Source organism: Capricornis sumatraensis, chromosome 20, assembly GCF_032405125.1.
Source record: "Capricornis sumatraensis isolate serow.1 chromosome 20, serow.2, whole genome shotgun sequence".
NCBI lineage: Eukaryota > Metazoa > Chordata > Mammalia > Artiodactyla > Bovidae > Capricornis > Capricornis sumatraensis.
Window position 1 is genome coordinate 25293890 of NC_091088.1, and position 21659 is coordinate 25315548.

The following is a 21659-nucleotide window of genomic DNA, read 5'->3' on the forward strand; positions in this document are numbered from 1 at the left end:
TAAGGCTTTCTCTGCTCTTGCATCTGCCGGCTTTGTGTAGACTTTCTTCAGGTTTCTTGCTCGGGAGACTCGTTTTATCTAAAAGGTCAATTCTTTCAGCGGGGCACCAAGCAGAATTGAATATAATTATCCCAATCTCTACCGTGTAGAATTCATGCTTGAATTCATTCAAAAAATAGCATGCAGTATAATTAACTCAGAGTCCAACCAAATCTATTGAGAAAGCCTCAGGTATCATACAGTTCCACTTACAATAGAACATTTTCATTTAAGGACATTGTACGTATTAACCCAAGTCAGCATCCAATTACTCTGAATAAGTGAATTCTCTGTTCCAGGAATGTAATTTGAAAATGTTGTCATGCAATCTGAGGCAAAAGGTCCTTTTTCATTAATCTAACTCTCATTAAAGTGGAAGCCTGCAGGTTATTTCAAATCCATTAGTTTTAAATACAGGTGATTACAATTCTATTGCACGTAAGACAACAGAAGTGTCTATCAAGAAATATTGGGACGTTTTGAGGGATGGGACTGGTCGGAGGTTTTGCTGTCACAGCTGAGCATGAAATTTACCAGCTGATGGAAAGCGAGACTGTTCTAACCCCCTTAGGGCATACACAGTCCATTGTATGAACCCAAAGGGTGAAACTACATGTGGGAAAGAGCTTGTGTTGGTCCTGCTCTCCCACAATTATCAGTTGTGTGTATTTCCGATCCACTTAGCTTTGGAAGGTTGGTGAAATTAACACTCACAGAATTAATTCTTTAAGAGGCTGGCAGCCTTTGGACACATGGCTTCATCTGCCTAGCTTCCCCTCCGCTGCCTCTGTTTACTAATCCTTCAGATCACTGACTCAAGGCCCCTTCTCCCAGGCAGCCTTCCCTGACTACCCAACTAGAAGTGTTAGGCTTCTGCCTTGAACCCTGTGCAAATTACTCCTCCAATATTTGCCACGTGCCCCCTCAGCCTTTTTAGCTTTTCAAATGTGACTCGGTTCAATAAATATTTCTTGAGAAGAGCGAATGTCAGGCACTGGACTAGTTGCTAGAGATTCAGTGGTCAGGGTCACAGCCCTCATCCTCAAGAAACTCACATGCTAGTGAGTGAGGGTGGGGAGACAGAGGGGACGCCAGGCGTTGACACTGAGTGCCTGTGAGCGTTATGATATGGGACTTACAGGGGAAGGTGGAAGTCCAAAGGAGAAGCTCCTAACGTGAACTTCACATCGTTTCTTTACCTAAAACCCTCAAATGGCTTCCCCTTAGATATGGAACAGAATCCACACCTCCAAGAAGGCCTCCACGTTTCCAAGATGAGCTGGCCTCTCTGCTCCCCTCTCACCTCCATATCTTCACACTATTCAGCCATGCTGGCCTCTTTGAGTTCTTTAAACATTCGAAACCCTTTGCTGTCTCAGTGCCTCTGCACATGCTACCCTCTGTCTGTCTGTGCACTTCACCCCTGCATTCTTCAGCTCACTCTTCCCTTCTTATCCTGTAGCTCTCAGCTCAACTGCCACTGCCTCATGGAAATTCCCTGAACTATACGTTCTAAAGTAACTTGTAAGCCTGAAATGTTTTCAGTTATTTCTCTCGAAACACTGTTTGTTCAATTGCTAAGTCATGTCCAACTCTTTGTGACCTCGTGGACTGTAGAATGCCAGGCTCCTCTGTCCTCCACCATCTCCCAGGGTTTGCTCAGACTCATGTCCATTGAGTTGGCGGTGCTATCTAACCATCAAACCCTCTAGTCACCTGAAATATTAAGTATCTGTTCAGTGTTATCTCTGTCCCTCCTTAGAATATAAATTACTGGAAGGCAAGGACATGGTCAATTTTAATTATCATGAAATCTACTGCACCTGGCCCAGAGCCTGGCATAGAGTGAGCACTCAATAATATTTGCTGGAAGGAAAAGAATGAATAAATGACTTGAGGATAATTAAAACTGAGACTTTAGGTATTTCCTGTCAAAAGATACTGGAGGAAGAGGGACGTCTTATTTTCAAATTGGATCATAACTTTGGGTGGGCTTCTTCATTAGTGACTTGCGAGAGTCTTGTCTTCGGTATCAAAGATAACCCATATATTTCTGTTGTTAGATTCCCCACATTTTTCAGCAGTGTCCTGGTGAACCCCAAACCACTGGAATTGCACTGAGGCTGAATCTGGCAGAAGGAGTCCTCAGGGCTTGCTTGTGTCTCTCCTGGGTGAGCAAAATAACACAACTGAACACAGGACGAAATTTCCACTCTCAAACCCTCTTAATGGTCTCTACCACCTCAAGCTTCCCTACCTACACGCCAACTGGAAAGACTTTTCTCTTAAATAAGTTATGTGCACTCAATATCTATCCCTAAGCTATTTTGGGTGGCTGCTGGGTACAAAGTCCAGGGCTGGGGAGCTGGGGAACTAAAAAATTTCACTATCTCAGCATTGGAGAGACTTACACTTGCTTTGAGAAAATAAATCTTTCCCGGAGCAGTGAAACCTTTTCAGGTGTGAAAGTTCGTTTACATCCATTGCCTCTTTTAAAATCCCACCGAAGCCTTCCAAAGTCAAAGCACAATTACAGAAAAAAATTTAACAGGCTTCAGATAAGGGAATGACTTGCTAGAAGTCATATATGGAAGAAGCGAAAAAACTCAAACATTATGGTCAACATTATTTCACCAGTTTTGGCCACCCCTCAAATAACCACAGGATAAATTAAAGAAAATTGATCCTCTTGGAAACTCTCCTAGAATCCCCTGGGACATGCAAGGTCAGGTAGAGGTGGCTATGTTTGTAAGACTGACCATCACGGAAGTGGCCCAAGGGTCCCCTGGGATGGTCCCCTGACCATCACCCTTTGAAAAAGTTGTTCAGCAACAATCATTTCTATCACTTCAAACTTTTCATCCCAACCATTTCCCACTTCCCAGGCCACTTCAAGGGTCACTACTTCCTTGAAGGCTTCCACGAATATATTTCTAGATCTTTTTCCTCCATACAGTGACCACCAAACAATCCTGCAATTATTAGATACCATTTTGTGCAGTTCTCTAATGGTTTCATGGGTTGCCTTATCTCTCTGACTACAATGAAAAGAGTTTGGGCAGGAACAAGGCCTAATAATACTAATTACAAGATAATAATCTCTTTTATGTAGCCATACTTTCAAGTTTACAAAACAGGTTCAATTTCTCACTGGACCTCAGGGAGGCTGGCAGCACCAGTGCTATGATTATTCATGTGTGACAGATGAGGAAACTGAGGCAGGGAAGATCAAGAGACTTGTCTGAGATGGCACAGGCCATCCAAGGAGATGAATGGTATGAGTCAAACTGGGACTGAAAGCTGGTTTCTCTAATTCCAAGATTCTTTTACCACATTGCCCCAAATCTCCTTTCTTTGGCCAAAATTCTGGCATTTTCAACTTCCCCTTTCTTTTCTCAGTCAATCTTTCCACTTGCCCACATTGAGCACTGAGTTTCTTGGGGCTCTTAAGCCAACCTAGATGATGATGTGCATCCAAAAGTAACATCCTCAGAGAAAGGATATTTTTGCTTAAAAAGCAGTGCATGAATCAATGAAAATAACAAGCTCACTTTTATGGTAGCTGTTTGTCTTGGGTTCCCACAACTAAGCCTGTCAAGTGTTGATGGGCATCCAAACCTCTCTGAGCTCCAAGTCCTTATGTCCTAGCCTTCATTCGTGACCAAGAAATAAACCTTGCATTGACGTTAGACACTGGTTGGTCTGACTGGAGCTTCGGTATGAGCTTGGGGTCCTGGGCTACCCAAAGGGGAGAAAACTCATAAGGAAGGATTTACCTGCTGGTCACAGGATGGCTTAAATATCTCTAGTCCCTTTCCACCTCATCCTCCTTCAGTAAAGAGAGTAAACTAGCTAGCTCCCTGGAAGATCTCGCAGGATCTTGGCCAAGAAAACAATTTAGGGAATTCCCTGGTGACCCAGTGGTAAGGGTTCCACACATCCACTGCAGGGGGCATAGGTTCAGTTCCTGGTCAGGAGCTAATATTCTGCGTGTTTTGCGTGGCACAGCCAAAGGCGGGGGGCAAGGAAAATGAATCTAGACCACTCTGAGCTCAGAGATATCTTAGAAAAGGGAATGTGATGAGTAAAAGGCACCAGAATCATTCTCCAAAGCTATTTTTGTAAGTGGCATGTAGGCATCCCAGCCTGGTGCCTGAAACATACATCACAAACAACATCCACAAACACACGGATGGTTTTCCGGAAGCAACATATGACCTTAGGTGAACTAGGTATATGTGACATCCCCACACTCACTCTTTGAAATGCCCAGCATGCAAATAAGTGGCATCTGTGTACGCACAGACTTGAATAGCTCTAATGTGTGAGAATTATTAGCAAACGTTGGCTTTTTAACTATTAAAGTTTAAAAACAAACAAGACCTGCTTGTCTCACACCTTCAACTGATTACTGCATAAAATATGTCATGGTACTGGGCTGCCAATTTTTTTTCAATCTGCCCATTTCCTTCCTCCTCCCCCTACTGCCCCAGTTCTCCTATCATTTTAGACAGATCCAGGAAAGAAAAGCTCCAGAGGAGAAGAGCCAACAACCTACCCTAAAATTACACGTGCATGAGTGTGCGTGAGTGTGCATGTGTGTGCATGCGTGAGCACACACACAAGGATCTTGATGCGGTTTAGTATTTTTTTAAACACTTCTTTCCATTCCGGTGCCTGTGCTAAGTGTGTTTTTTCATTAGCTTATGTAATCCTCTGATATGAAAATCAGCCCCTAAACAATTCAGAGCTTCAGGTAACACTTAACCAACCAAAGCTACACTTTCAGTTTTCCCTCCTAGAACAATCCTCGGGACCTCTCACCGACCTCAAGGTCTTGCTTCCCTTTGTTCTTCTGAACTGAGCCAGTGACTTCTACTTTCTAAAGGGACATTTGAATTTCTTTTCAAATGTATATCTGACCTCATTTACTGCGACTCCCCTGATTTTCAAAATGTTCGTTTGAATGTCTTTTCAAATGAAATAGCCTTTTGAAGTTTGTTTACTTGTGAATGCTTTCTCTCTGGATTCCAAAGTATTTTCTGGAAGCAGTGGGGAGGTGGAGGATATCGTATTTATATATTGTTTTTATGTCTAAAATTCCTTTTATTTATGTAGAAACACCTGTACTACTGGCTTAAGTATTATGCACCAGGTATTATGTATAAATGCTCGCATTTATACCTAAAAGAGAACCAGTAAGATGGATATGTCAGGAACGGAGGTGGAAAAGTCCCCCAGCTCAACTTGAGGGCCCTTATTTCTTCCTGCCTACATATTTTGAGTAAATGTGAAAAGCCATACTTCAAGTCTAGACTTTTTCCCACAATATCTCATGACATTTTTTGAGAAATGTACTGTAATTATCCTTGTTTACCACTGGGATTTGGAGATTAAAAAAATGCACCCAATGTCACATAGTTACCAAAGGGAGAAGCTGATGTTTACACCGAAGGCTGATTCTTTTGTGAATTTTCTGTGCAATGTTGATTTACAAAAAGCTTTTGTTCTTCTTGTAGTTGTTTTGTCTGAGGTCACGTGTGTGACTGCTTGGGCCTCAGTCACACTTTAAGAGACTGTTTTCCCCCAGGTACCTCCCACATCTATCCTCTGCTTTGCTCTGCATGACTGGCCTGGCCCCTGCAGGGTGCATCCCAGACTTCATATCTCTTGGTTTACACCTAGATTCAGCCAGTCGAGGTAGGTGCCCAGGACAGCGGCTGATTCTCCTCTGTGTTTCCAGATCCTATCTGAGAGCTTCTACCTTAGACTCAGGCCCTTTGCCTCCTCCCTCCGACCCTTCATCCTGGAGACGATGGTGCCTGTGTGCACACATGCTCAGATGCTCAATCGTGTTCACTCTTTGTGACCCCATGGACTGGAGCCTGCCAGGCTCCTCTGTCCATGGGATTTCCCAAGCAAGAATACTGGAGGGGGTTGCCATTTCCTTCTCCAGGGGATCTTTCCAACCCAGGGATAGAACCTGCATTTCCTGCATCCCCTGCACTGGTAGATGGAGTCTTTATCCCTAAGCCACCTGGGAAGCCCAGAGATGATGGTGGATTGCTGCAATTTCTAATCTCTGATTGGCTACTGTCCCTTCTAGCTTCTCAGCTCTTTTATCACCTGTGTAACCCATCCTGTATATTAGATTCTTCCCTTTTACAATAGTTAGACTGGGTTCTGCCTTCCTGGCCTGAAGCTGCCTGATACAGAAAAGAACGCACATGAGATCATTCAAGAAAACACAAGAACAATCACAATCAAAATGGTGTGGAGCTGATTACGCTTAGTGACCACATTTCTCTATTGCAAGGTAGGACGTTACCAAGAATGAATGCAGACTGGGAGAAAATACTCCCTATGAGGGCAGATCTAAAGATAAAATATATCAGTGCATTTCAGCAAGTATCATTTTCCACTTCTTTGAAGGGTAGCAATGATGCATAGAGCCCCATGGATTCTGCTCCCTAAAGGAACCCTAGTGGTTCCTTTACTTGTCTCACAAAGGAGAGCAAGACCTGGCACAAATTTGTTACCTCTATCAGACAAATGTTACTGCTGTTTAGTTGATAAGGCATGTACAACTCTTTGTGACCCTATGAACTGCAGCACGCTAGGCTTCCGTGTCCTCCACTATCTCCCAGAGTTTGCTCAAACTCACGTCCATTAAGTCAATGATACCATCCAAACATCTCATCCTCTATCACCCCTTCTCCTCCTGCCCTCAATTTTTCCCAGTATCAGGGTCTAATCCAATGAGTCGGCTCTTCACATCAGGTGGCCAAAGTATTGGAGCTTCAGCTTCAGCATCAGTCCTTCCAATGAATATTCAGGACTGATTTCCTTTAGGATTGACTGGTTTGATATCCTTGCAGTCCAAGGGACTCTCAAGAATCTTCTCCAGCAACACAGTTCAAAAGCACCAATTCTTTGATGCTCAGCCTTCTTTATGATCCAACTCTCACATCCATATATGACTACTGGAAAAACCATAGCTTTGACTATATGGACCTTTGTCAGTAAAGTGATGCCTCTGCTTTTTAATGTGCTCTCTAGGTTTGTCATAGATTTTCTTCCAAGGAGCAAGTGTCTTTTAATTTCATGGCTGCAATCAATGCAGACAAACGTAGTGACTTTAAACCTGAATCTCATGAGTACATACCTGATTTGGAGCTACTCACCCTTGTTCTACCTTTCTCCATGATTCTGGTCCTGTTCAATCAACAACATGGAGGAGGGAAAAAGAAGGATTGATGAGACATTACTGGGAGGTACATGTTTCATCTGGAACTACTGCAAAGACAAAGGACAAAATCCATTGTCTTTCCCAAAAGTGAAAGTGAAGTCGCTCAGTCGTGTCCGACTCTTTGCAACCCCGTGGACTGTAGCCTCCTCCGTCCATGGGGTTCTCCAGGTAAGAGTACTGGAGTGGGTTGCCATTTCCTTCTCCAGGGGATCTTCCAGACCCAGGGATTGAACCTGGGTCTTTCCCGAGGCACTTCCCCCAAAACACAATTTTCTTGCTAAGGAAGCCCCTGGGAGACATCTATAGACATCTATGCCTGAATATGGTATAACTAACTGAATTGCAGTAGCAAATATTAGCTAGAGACATTAGCTCTAACTTGGTTTCCAAATTGTCCATATTGTAGCCAAAATCTCAATCCTGGCAATAGTGGATGTGTTAGTCAGGAATCTTCAGAAAAACAGAACTTTGGTGTATATATGCATATATATATACATACATACATATACATATATATGTATGTATACACACACACAAAGAGCTTTATTGTCAGGAATTGGCTCACACAATTATGGAAGCTGCAAGTCCAAAATCTACAGAGTTGCTGTCTCAGTTTGAGTCCAAAGGCTGGAAGCTGCTGAAGAACCAGGAAGAACTGATGTTTCAGTTCAAAAAGGAACAGTTTTGATCAGGCCAGGAAAAGTAAATGCTCATCATTTTGAAGGCCATCAGCTGAGAAAATTCCTTCTTACAGACTGAGGGTCAGCCTTTTGTCTTAGTCTGACCTTCTACTAATTGGATAAAGCCCTGCCTACTTTCGGGAGGACAGTCTGCTTCACTCAGTCTACTGATTTAAATGTTAATCTCATCCAAAACACCCTCACAGAGACACCCAGAATAATGTTTGACCAAATATCTGGGTACCCTTTGGCCAGTCAAGTTGACATATACAATTCATCCATACAGCAGGTAAGAAGTTCTGTAAAATAGAAAGGTTAGAACCACAAGGATTCTTCCACTTATATGAAGTACCTAGACTATAGTCAAATTCATAGAGACAGAAAGAATGGCAGTTTCCGAGGCCTAGGAAGAGGGTAAAATGAGCAGTTATTTTTTAATGGGTATAGAGTTTGGCTGGGGTGATTAAAAAGTTCTGGAGTTAGACAGGGGTGATAGTGGTATGATAAGGTGATGATGCATAATGCCACTGAACTGTATGCTTAAAAATGGCTAAAATGATCAATGGTTAAAGAGTCTGCCTGGAATGCGGGAGACCTGGGTTCGATCCCTGGGTCAGGAAGATCCCCTGGAGAAGAAAATGGCAACCCACTCCAGTACTCTTGCCTGGAGAATCCCGTGGAGGGAGGAGCCTGGTAGGCTACAGTCCATGGGGTGGCAAAGAGTCGGACACGACTGAGCAACTTCACTTCACATGATCATATTTTAAAAAACTGAAGACATTAACAAAATATTATTTAAATAATGGAATTATTGCTGTTTTTAAGTAAATTAATAGATATATTCTAATAATTTTGCAGTTAAATAAACAAAGATTGTTTCAGTTATCCATTGTGCCCTAACAAATCACACCAAAGCTTAGTGATTTAAAACATTATTATTATCATTACTATTACTATTATTATTATTCTGTTCTCACTTGAGATCTCTCATGTAGAAGAAGTCGGATGGTGGCTGAGGCTGCAAAATCTAAGACAGCTTCTATCCCATGCCTGGCACCTGGGCAAAGATGGCTGGCAGGCTAGGACTTTGCTCTCTCCACGCATTCTCTCCATGGGGTCAGCTTGGGCTTCCTTACATAGTGGTTGGATCCCAAGAATGAACTCTGCCTTGTCACTTCTGTCACAGTCTAGGGTTAAAGCAGTCAGAGGCAGTCATCTTTCAAGCGGGAGGAAAACAGACACCACTTATCAATGAGGAGAAAGGTAAGAATCAGCAGCCAAATTTCATCCACCACAAGGTGAGGGAGGTATGCAGACAGCAACGGCTTTCTTTCTCAATTTTCATACCTTGTTGTTGTTGGTATGGTTCAGTCGCTCAGTCGTGTCTGACTATTTGCAATCCCATGGACTGCAGCACAACAGGCTTCCCTGTCCTTCACCATCCCCTGGAGCTTGCTCAGACTCATGTCCATTGAGTTGGTGATACCATTCAACCATTTCCTCATCTGTTGTCCCCTTCTCCTCCTATGTTCAATCTTTCCCAGCGTCAGGGTCTTTCCCAATGAATCAGTTCTTTGCATCAGGTGGCCAAAGTATTGGAGTTTCACCTTTAGCGTCAGTCTTTCCAATGAATATTCAGGACTGATCTCCTTTAGGATGGACTGGTTGGATCTCCTTGCAGTCCAAGGGACTTTCAAGCGTCCTCCAACACCACAGTTCAAAAGCATCAGTTCTTTGGCACTCAGCCTTCTTTATGGTCCAACTCTCACATCCATGCATGACTACTGGAAAAACCATAGCTTTTTTTCATTCCTAGTCATCAATTCTAAGAAAATATTACTTAGGAAAGCTACATTAGCCAGAATGTTATCATTTCAGGCTTGACACATGATAAGCTCTTGTGATCCCATAGGAATGGGGATGGGTTTTCTGGCAAATCAAATCCTCCATTGAGTAGAATATCAAAGCTCCCCACCACACACAAATGCAATGTTCAAAGGCTTGATTTAGATCCCATCTATTTAATGCTAAAACTGCAGAAATTCATTTCAACTTTCTGAGATGACTCAGAAGGCTGCAGCATGGGGGAGGGGTCACCACCAGTGGCATCCATTATCATTTCGATGGTCCTGCACCCCAGGGCTGGTTGACAGAATGCCAAAAAGATAAACCGCTTTTACTGTAATTCCCAGCCTGAAAAAAAGGGATTTACTAAGCAAATTAAGAGGGTGAAGAAACTTGCAAGGGGTGACATTTAGCGTACTCACAGCACCAAACTTTTCAAGCACTTTAGAAGCACAATTTACATACAATTACAGGAAGGCTTCATTTATCCACCCTTGTCAGAAGTGGATTTTTCAAATACTGGTTGCTTCCCCCTAGAGGCACCAAGCCATCCTATCCAGACCGGACTGAACTCTTCCCAGATGTACTGCAAACCTCCCGAAGCCTCTACATGATGAACACACAGCATATGGCTCACCTCTTTTGCATGAGTACAAGTTCCCATGACTACCTGTTATGGTTGTTGTTGTTTAGTCACTAAGTCCTGTCTGACCCTTTATTGACCCCATGGTTTGTCATCTGCAAGGCTCCTCTGTCCATGGGATTTCCCAGACAAAAATACTGGAGTGGGTTGCCATTTCCTTCTGCAGAGGATCTTCCTAACCCAGGAAGTGAACCCACGTCTCCTACATTGGCAAGTGGATGCTTTACCACTGAACCACCAGGGAAGCTCACTCCCTTGCAGGTCTCTAAAATGATAATGCACCTGAAGTTAACCCATTCACCACGTGGCTGCCTTCCATCACTCAGATCATGTTTATTGACCCTCTACTTCTGCCAGGTGCTGTTTTTATTGTTCTTTTAATCTCCTATTTCCTGACTTCAGGTACAAAGAGTGGAGATAGCTTACTGCTAATTCACCGGTCTGTTTTGTTTTATTGAATTTTTAAGATCAAAATATAGTTCATTTACAACGTGTGTTAGTTTCAAGTGTTCAGTTCAGTTCAGTCACTCGGTCGTGTCCAACTCTTTGCGACCCCATGAATCACAGCACGCCAGGCCTCCCTGTCCATCACCAACTCCCGGAGTTCACTCAAACTCATGTCCATCGAGTTGGTGATGCCATCCAGCCATCTCATCTTCTGTCGTCCCCTTCTCCTCCTGCCCCTAATCTCTCCCAGCATCAGGGTCTTTTCCAGCGAGTCAACCCTTCACACGAGGTGGCCAAAATATTGGCATTTCAGCTTCAGCATCAGTCCTTCCAATGAACAGCCAGGACTGATCCCCTTTAGGATGGACTGGTTGGATCTCCTTGGGGAAACAGTGGAAACAGTGTCAGACTTTATTTTGGGGGTCTCCAAAATCTCTGCAGATGGTGACTGCAGCCATGAAATTAAAAGACGCTTACTCCTTGGAAGGAAAGTTATGACCAACCTAGATAGCATATTGGAAAGCAGAAACATTACTTTGCCAACAAAGGTCTGTCTAGTCAAGGCTATGGTTTTTCCAGTGGTCATGTATGGATGTGAGAGCTGGACTGTGAAGAAAGCTGAGCGCCGAAGTTTCAAGTGTACAGCAAAGTAACTCGGTTTTATATATAGGCTTCCCTGGTGGTTCAGATGGTAAAAAATCTGCCTTTAATGCAGAAGACATAAGAGATGCAGGCTGGATCCCTGGGTGAGGAAGATCCCCTGGAGAAGGAAATGGCAATCCACTTCAGTATTCTTGCCTGGAGAATCCCATGGACAGAGGAGCCTAAGGGGCTACAGTCCATGGGGTGGCAAAGAGTCAAACACGCCTGAAGCTACTTAGCATGCACACACACGAGTATAAAATAGGTAAACAACAACGAGGGCCTAATGGGTAGCACAGGGAGCTCCATTCAATATCTTATAATAAAATACCTGTAATAAAAAAGACTCTAAAAGAGTCTTTATGTATGTGAATATATATATTTATATGAAGTGAAAGTGTTAGTCGCTCAGTCGTTTCCAACTCTTTGTGACTCCATGGACTGCAGCATGCCAGGCTCCCTTGTCCATGGAATTCTCCAGAAAAGAATATTGGAGTGGGTTGCCATGCCCTCCTCCAGGGGATCTTCCCGACTCAGGGCTCAAACCCGGGTCTCTTATGTCTCCTGCATTGGCAGATACGTTCCTTACCACTAGCAACACCTAGGAAACTCATTTTATACATAGTAGTGTGTATATTTGGAGAAGGAAATGGCAGCCCACTCCAGTACTCTTGCCTAAATCCTGTGGACAGAGGATCCTGGTGGGCTGTTGTCCATGGGGTCACACAGAGTCGGACACGACTGAAGCGACTTAGCATGCATGCATGCATTGGAGAAGGAAATGGCAACCCACTCTAGTATTCTTGCCTGGAGAATCCCAGGGACAGAGGAGCCTGGTGGGCTGCCGTCTATGGGGTCGCACAGAGTCAGACACGACTGAAACGAGTTAGCAAGTGTGTATAAATTAATCCCAAGCTCCATTAAATCTCAAATTCCCTTACTCATTCCTCACCTCCCAGAAGGTGTCTCTACTCATATGTTTGGTATTTATTCTTTTATATAAGTGTCTTTGTAAAATGCATAATGCTGCCTTATTTGTCTATATTCTAAATCAGTATAAATGGTATCATGCTATAGAACTTTCTGCTACACACTTTCCCAATTAAAACTAAGACAGACTTATCCTTCTTCTAAATGTTGCTTTATATTCCATCTATATCCACATTTTATCTGGTGGATGGCTCTGGGGTTAGATACCAAATCACCTCCAACTTCCTGCCTCAGAATCTGCACTGCCACAAACATCCCTGTATACCTACCCCTGAGGAAGAGTTCCTCTGGGGGTGAGACCAGGGCTGAGATGACAAGATCTCTAGGTTTACATATACTCAGTTTCATAAGAGCCACCTGAGTCCTCACCAAAAAAGCTGTGCTGATTTATACGACATCACTGACTCAATGGACTTGAGTCTGAGCAAACTCCGGGAGATGGTGAAGGACAGGGAAGCCGGGCGTGCTGCAGGTCATGGGATCACAAAGAGTCAGACACGACTTAGCAACTGAACAACAACAAGCAGTTCATGAGGAGTCCTATATGCTCACATCATCAACACAGAGTATTATTAAATTAAAAAAAAATCCAGTCCAATGAGGATAAAATGGTACCTACCTGTTTAACTTTTCACCTTGCCAAGCACGAGACTGTCCACCTCTCCATAGGCACCGTAGCCATGGTGGATCGCCTAGTCATTTTCCCTCCAAATCTGTCACCCCCAGTTAGCTATCTTTGGTGACCTTCAGCAAACTGAGATGCTTCATTCTGATGTAGTAAATACATTCCTTCCTGTTTTTTGTAGTCCTATTCTCTTTCCCACTAATCTCACCTGTCCCTTTCAAGCCCTCTACTATTTTTTCCCCTAATCCCCCACCAAACACAGTTCCACACCTGGCTGTATTTCAGGCTTTCTCTCTGTCTGGGGCATGCCCTTTTCTCTTGTGCTCTGCCAGCAAGTTCCTACTTAGCCCTTCAGTGAGGTTCTTGCCTTTTGCTTCAAGTTCACACATCACCTTGCTTGCATTTCTGTTTAACTCCCATTGCAGCTCTTCATCTTGTAAAGGTAGTCATGGTGATCTCCACCTCTCCTCATACGATGAACAGCTCCTTGAAGGCAGGGCTTAAACTCCAGCCAGCTTTCCATTCCTGGCATGAGCAGCACAGATAAGCAGATAACAGGTAATCAGTTAAGTGTCTATCAAACAAATTAAACAGATCTTTAAAAAAGTATACAGCTAAAAAGTTAGCTAATCTCCAGCCAGCATATGATCTACTGAAATAAGCCGAAAATGAAAGAAAACTCCAATGTCAAGGCCAGCTAGAATCTTTCCCTGCGGAGCAAGTGAAAGCCCTATAGAAGGAATTCATTCAGCAAATCCAAGGCTCTGGACTGAACTGGTTTCTATATGACAGATGTAGATGTGAGAGGAGAAAAGGGGGAGTAGGGAAGATGCTAGAACTTCCCTCTGCCAGGCGAAGATGTGTAGATCATCCCATTCCACCAGGGTGCACCTTTTTGGCTCTGGTTATTTACTGCTGCATAATCAACCATCACAAAATACTGCTGACAGCAATGGCAGTGATGTATTATCATCTCTTCCAGTTCTGGGGTTGACTGGGCTCCCGTGGCCAGTTTTTGCTTCAGGGGTGGGTGAGTGGGCAAGCATTACAGTAAAACGGTGGCTGTAGCTGAAAGCATCTTCTTTGTCTGGCATGTGGACTTGGCCAGCTAAGGGCTGGAAAACTGGGTCCCTAGAACAATTCTCAAGGTGATCACTCCTTAAAGTCTCCAGCATGGGGGCTTAAGGATAGCCAGACTTCTTACTCGGCAGCTTAGGACTCCAAAGGTGTCTGAAGAGGTAGAGAAGAAGAGCAAGGGAGCCAGGAGGAAGCCCTTCACCCTTTATGATGGAGCCTTGCAATTCATGGAGCATCACTCCCACCGTATTCTGTTCACTGAGGCAGCCAAAGGCCTTCCCAGGGCCATGGGGAAGGAAACAGACCCCACATTTTGATGGTGATAAGCAAAATTTGGAAAGACCATATGGGAATTAAAATATGACTGAGGCTATTTTTGGAAAATAATAATCGACCATAACTTGCATCTATTTAAACCAAAAGCCAGGCTGAAAGTCCAACATCTGTATCTCACAGCCTCAGTCACTCCATCTGCACAGTGAATGAGCTGGGTCACGACAATGGTTCCAGCAACTTTTATTTAGCACATCTTTTTTTTTTTTATGAAGCAAAGATGAATATTTTTAATGATAAAGGGTACAATTCACAAAAAAGATCGACATCGTAAACCATTAAACACCTAGCAACAAAGACACAAAGATACATAAAGCTTTTGCTTTATGTATTTATGTATTTTCTTCTGATTTTTATCAGAAGAAATATAAGGGAAAAGAAAAGAATATACAGTGACACATACTAACATTTATCTTTGAATATTTTATCAAGCGCAGAAAAGTAAGAATAGGAGCATCTTGAATGAGGTCATTAATAATTTAAATATGATAGATTTATATTTAATTAATTTATATTCATCATATTCTACACAAATATATTTAAAATTTTTTTGTCTCATATGTTGTCATTAGATGTCCTTAACACATATTTTTTGAAACTCAAAATATACAGCAGGAAACAACAAAATTGTTACTTTGGAATAAAGTTAACACAAAGCCCAACCCCTTTATCCACCTGTTTTCACAACAAGCCTCTAAGCTCCCTTTCAGCTGGCATTTTTCTCAACTTTGACAATTTCCTGCCTTCCAGGTAGAACCCAGGTCCCAGGAAGGATTGGGCTTCTTCTGTGGCTCCCCAACTTGTGCCTCTAAAGTTCAGAAACCCTGCTTCTTCCGCCATTGCCGTGACCAGCCTGCAAGCTGATTGATTTGACCCAACAGAGATAGATTGGTGAAATCACCCTCACAATAGGTGCCGGAGAGTAATGGTACCCAGGAGGGACAGGTAAGCAAAAAGGGAACAAACCTAGGCAATTTCCAGACATCTCCACTGCCCATTACTTTGTTCACTTAAATAAACAAATAACCCCCAGGCAATCAGCAGCCAGAACCTCAGCCGCTGCAGGAATGATTTCCTTTCACTAGACGCAGAGACTAATCAATGTCCCTTAATCGCACCACCACGTGCCCTGAACAGCACAGGCACACTCCCAGCCAGCATTCCACTTCTGGGCATCTGCTCCACACAGGTGGATGTGAAGCTCCTCCGCCCCCATTTCCACCCTCCTAAAGCACTGAGGAGAGGAACCTAGCCCCTTCCGACAAGTCTGGGGTCTCAGGGAGAAAAGGAAGCAGATGCAGCCCAGGGTGCCTGAAATGGAGGCAAAAGTGAAGTGTGAAAGGGCTCCCAGGAGTGGGACCATCCATAAGAACACACGGTGAGCATCTTCTATCACCTCTCACCCGCTGCCTGAAGCCAGGAGCGGGCTGGGCTGTGGGGTGTGGGAGCGGGGCATAAAGTGATGCCAGGTCCATCCACAAGTAGTCTCTATGTCAACCTTGAGAGTTTGAGAGTCTGCTCTGTGATTCTTGAATGTGTCTGGAAACTACTGCTAGCGAAATTGTGGACACAGTTTCTCGTTTTCCTACTGAATGGATTCTTTGGGGGCCAAAATCATGTTGACCGCTGGGCCAGATGACCAGGGAGTGATCCCTTTTGACAGGCCAGAAACCACCTTCTCTCACTTTGGCTATGTTCCCAACTCCAACTCCCTTACCCATGGGCCCATCCTGAGGCTTGGGGAATTTTTAGGGGTCCCACCTTCCCAGACTTGACCTACAGGAGTGTGGCACCATCTCAGATTATGAATTCTGTGAGCAACTCAGCATCACTGTCAGTGTCCATCTCTGAAATGTCTATGAAGAGAGCCCCACAGATAATTCTGTCTTATCTCCCACAGCAGAAGAACATGACGTTCTAACTCAGTAAATCTCAAATATCTGTCATTTCATACTACCACCATGATTTCGGCCTGACCCTACATTTTATTTAATTTTTTTCTTTAGATAGGCTCACTTTCATAGAAAAAAAGAGAACACATTTATTTTGAAAGAAAACTTTTTATCACTGCTCAAACTGGAAAATCGATATTGCAGGCCGTAAATAGACCATGACTATAAAAATAAGCACATGGGAGTTCATGGTGGATTAAACACAAATGCTTTACTCTGCTCGTCACTGAAACCCTAACAAAATGACAGTTAAGGAATAAGAAAACAAAAAGACATAAAGTCACAGGACCGAAAGAGAACAGAAGAGGAAGACAGCAAATGACAGATTTCAAGCAAATTTTGGAGACTAGTGAGAAAAAGGATCAAGAAGAATTGACATCTAGGTCTGAGAGAAAGGAAGCAGAGAGAGAAGCTGCTCTGAGTAGCAGTGCCTGGGAAGGCTCCAGAAAAGGCTGGAGCTCAGGTACGGCTAACACTAGCAGAATTAATGGAAAGCCTGAATTAGAATCTGTCAGATCCCTAGATTTCTTCTCCCTCCAGTTCCTTGCCAGGCTTCACTTCTAGCAGAAGACGGGAAGTTTGTTATTTGGGGAAGATGATTACAAAATGAATTCTTCCATCGTTAAGAGAATGTTACAAAGCACATTCTAAAAGTTGAAAAGGCAACTAACTACAAAGACAAATCCTTAGTATTTTATGACCTGGGTGGTACACTGTCCTTGGGCAATGGGTGTGCATACACTAGAATGGTAAGCCTGGGGGATACTGGGGGCATTGCAACTTCTGCAACACTCAAGTCATAAAAGAGATTCAGTTCAGTTCAGTCGCTCAGTTGTGTCCGACTCTTTGCGACCCCATGAATCGCAGCACGCCAGGCCTCCCTGTCCATCACCAACTCCTGGAGTTCACTCAGATTCACTTCCATCAAGTCAGTGATGCCATCCAGCCATCTCATCTTCTGTCGTCCCCTTCTCCTCCTGCCCCCAATGCCTCCCAGCATCAGAGTCTTTTCCAATGAGTCAACTCTTTGCATGAGGTGGCCAAAGTACTGGAGTTTCAGCTTTAGCATCAGTCCTTCCAAAGAAATCCCAGGGCTGATCTCCTTCAGAATGGAGTGGTTGGATCTCCTTGCAGTCTAAGGGACTCTCAAGAATCTTCTCCAACACCACAGTTCAAAAGCATCAGTTCTTCGGCGGTCAGCCTTCTTCACAGTCCAACTCTCACATCCATACACGACCACAGGAAAAACCATAGCCTTGACTAGATGGACCTTAGTCGGCAAAGTAATGTCTCTGCTTTTCAATATGCTATCTAGGTTGATCATAACTTTCCTTCCAAGTAGTAAGCATCTTCTAATTTCATGGCTGCAGTCACCATCTGCAGTGATTTTGGAGCCCCCCAAAATAAAGTCTGACACTGTTTCCACTGTTTCCCCATCATTCCATGAAATAGAAACACAAGAGTATAAAAAGGAACATCCAAAGAATAAGAGAAAGGGCAAGAAGGTGGAGAAGAGCAGATAAAGGATAAAAAACAGGTGCATTGCTACAGGTCTGCTATCTGAATAATAGACCTTCTAGAGTCAAAAGAAACAGAGGATACAGAGGGGAGGAAATTATCAAAGAAATAATACAAGAAAATTTCCCAGAAACTAAAGGCTTTTGTTTTCAGATTCAGTGGGCCCCACTGAGCATCCAACAGAATGAACAACCAACTACACCAAAGGAGATCATCATGAAATTTCAGAGTGACAGGAATAGGAAAAACCCTAGGATATTGAATCATAGGCCATTGAATCACTCAATATCCTATGATAAACCATGATGGAAAAGAAAATAAAAATAATGTATATATTGTATAACTGACACTTTGGTGTACAACAGAAATTGACACAGCATTGTGAACCAACTATACTTCAATTTAAAAGAAAAGAAAAAGAAACAAAGAAAAGCCTCAACTCTTCCACAGAGGGGAAAAAAAGAAAACAAAACAATAGCAAAACCAGGTCACATATATTAAGGAATTGGGAATGGATGAGGCAATGGACTTCTCCTCAGCAACACTAGAAGCCAATAGAATAATACTTTTAGAATTCTGAAAGAAAATTACTTCAGTGCTTGAATTTTATACACAGCCAAACTATCAATCCAAGGGAAGGGAATCATAAACACTTTTTTTTAAAGGGTTGTCAGGTCAGATGTCAAAAATTTGCACTCTTTCTCAGGAACATATCAAAGGGTGTGCTCCATCAAAACAAGATAGTAAATCAAGAAAGATGAAGACACGAGATCCAGGGCAGAGGCGCTCATGCACAGGTCGGGGCAAAGGAGAGTCCCTGGTGACAGCTGTGTTGTAGGCCTAGGGAGCAAGGGGTTCAGATGGGGCAGGAGGGTGGCTGGCTCCGGGAGGGATGTCTCCAGGGAAAAGGGAACTGACGGGTCAACTGACAGCTGTGGCCGGGTGTGAAATTGGATTGAGAGTCTTTGTGCAGAGCTTCTGGAGGGTGTGGGAAGAGTCACCCGGACATTTTGAGAAAGCCAAGCCGAAGGCCAAGAAAGGATGACATCCTCTAAGACACTATCAGACCAAGCTGTGAATATTCACACATTTATCATAGGATAAATACTAAATCTGGATTTAATAAAAAATATAACAACCAATGGTGGGAAGTTGGAAGGAAGGGGAAATATATGTGAGAAGGAATCTAAGAGACCATTGTTTATATTGGGAAATAATACCTATCTGTTGTATGAAAAAATCAGGAGACAGAAACGTATCATTTAAAAGTATAGAGGGGAAAAAACCCTGAAGAAACCACTCAAAGAATTGACAGCAGTTGCTTCGGGGAACTGGTGTTTGAGGGTTGGACCAAGGGGCCTGCTGTTCATCACAGGCTTTGTACAATTCAGCTCCGGGTTAAACAATGTTTGTTTATGTGTTATTTTGACACAACTTCTCACAGGATCAAAAATGAATACAACTAAAACAAAACAAGATGATCCAATTTTCACTAGGCATTGTTGTCTGTTCAAAGCTCTGCACTCAAGGCCTGCTCTTTATCTATAAAAGGATATTAGGGAAAATTAGAGGGTGGTGAAAAACAGTTATCACCCAGTAGTGACTTCTCCCAGGCAGGTAGTCAGAAAGATAGAAAGATATTCAAAGCTAGCTCTCCAAATACTATTAACATGACCTGTTGCTAAGAGACAGCTGAGTTTATAGCTTACTGGGCAAGGGAGACCATCATCTTGGCAGAGTTCTACTTGTATCTCAAAAGAGGAGGAATAGATCAGAATTTACCGAGACTTGGAAGAATTGGACAAATTCAGTTCAAGTCCCTGCACCCTCTCAATGCAGGGACTTGAATAAGATTGGGTAAGAACCAGGAGATAACATTTCAGAATTAGTGAAACAGCAACGTAAGGATTTTGAGAAGACAGATTCAAAATAATTTTAGGGCACAAACTACTGGCCGTACCACCCAGAATAAGCCTGATCTCATCTGATCTCAGAAGCTAAGGAGGGTTGGGCATAGTTAGTACTTGGATGGGAGATTGCCTGGGAATACTGGGTGCTACAGACTTTGGGCTTCCCAGGTGGCACAGTGGTAAAGAATCTCCCTGCAATACAGGATGCAAGAGACATGGGTTCCATCCCTGCATCGGGAAGATCCCTTGGAATAGGAAATGGCAACCCACTCCAGCATTCTTGCCTGGAAAACTCCATGGACAGAGGAGTCCATGGGGTTGCAAAGAGTCAGACGCTATCAAGCATGCGTTCGTGTGCACACACACACACACACACACACACAGAGCACAAACTGCTTGTGAATGCTTTCACTGAAGAAGTGATGGTTCTTTCAGAAAGTCCAAACATCTTCTTGAGCAGAACAGTCCCAGAAAAGTCCAGTCAGGCTAAAGAGGGTGAAATAGCAAAGTTGTGCTAATGTGGACAGTGACATGCGGCTTGGTTCTCAGCCCCTAGGCAGAGCATGGGGCAGGGGATGGTTTGGATTCTTAAAGACAAAACAGAAAGAATAATTGACCAAATATCAATGAATGCCACCTCGGTGTATTATCTTTGTACCAAGGAACCTTGGCTCACATTTAGGGATAAAACAAGTATACAAAGTGTTACTATTGGGGAATGTTAAGTACACTCTGATTATTGTTCTATCTTAAAATTTGAGGGCCTGAATCTCAATGATCTCCATCTTCCTTCAGTGATTCAGAAACAGGGAGAAAAAGAGAGAGAGAGAGACCCAGCATCAAAACCATCACGGGCACCCCAGTTACCTTGCAGAGCCAGCCTGAGGCCAGTCCCAGCCTGTCTCCACCTGGCTGTAGAACAGGGTATCCAGGGCTCTTGTGTTTGGGCCTTTTCAAGTTTGCAGTGTCCTGGGTACTTGGTGTTTGAGGCATTTCGTTTCATTTTGTATATACCTATATGCTGTGCTGTGTTTAGTCACCCAGTTGTGTCTAGACTCTTTGCAACCCCATGGACTGTAGCCGACCAGGCTCCTCTGTCCATGGCATTCTCCAGGTAAGAATCCTGGAGTGGGTTGCTATCCCCTCCTCCAGGGGATCTTAACCAACCCAGGGATCAAACCCAGGTTTTCTGCATTGCAGGTGGATTCTTTACCATCTGAGCTACCAGGGAAGCCCATATACCTATATACGTATGCATATATATGTATATATTGTTGTTGTTCAGGGGCTACGTCATGTCAGACTATTTGCCACCCCATGGACTGTAGCACACTAGGCTTCCCTGTCCTTCACTATCTCCCGGAGTTTGCTCAGATTCATGTCCATTGAGTCAGTGATACTATCTAACTAACTTATCCTCTGCCGCCCCCCTCTCTTTTGCCTTCAGTCTTTCCCAGAGTCAGGGTCTTTTCCAATAAGTCAGCTCTGCATCAGGTGGGCAGAGTATTGGCTCTTTGGCTTCAGTGTCCATTCCTCCCAATGGATATATACAATTTTTAAATTGTTAATCCACTAAAAGATTTTGAATAATATACAGTGGAAGGCCACAAGGGCATAATATGTCATCAGATATTTGCTTCTCACTTTTCCTGGCCCATCCCAGGTGGGAGTAACAGGGACCATGAGAGCCCTGAGGGGTCCATCAGAAC

The 21659-nt window shown here is 43.5% G+C and overlaps 1 pseudogene; it reads left to right on the forward strand.

The window, feature by feature from the left end:
• Window positions 1–19986: 19986 nt before the first annotated feature.
• Window positions 19987–20105, forward strand: LOC138097234 (5S ribosomal RNA; annotated as a pseudogene).
• The last annotated feature ends 1554 nt before the right edge of the window (window positions 20106–21659 follow it).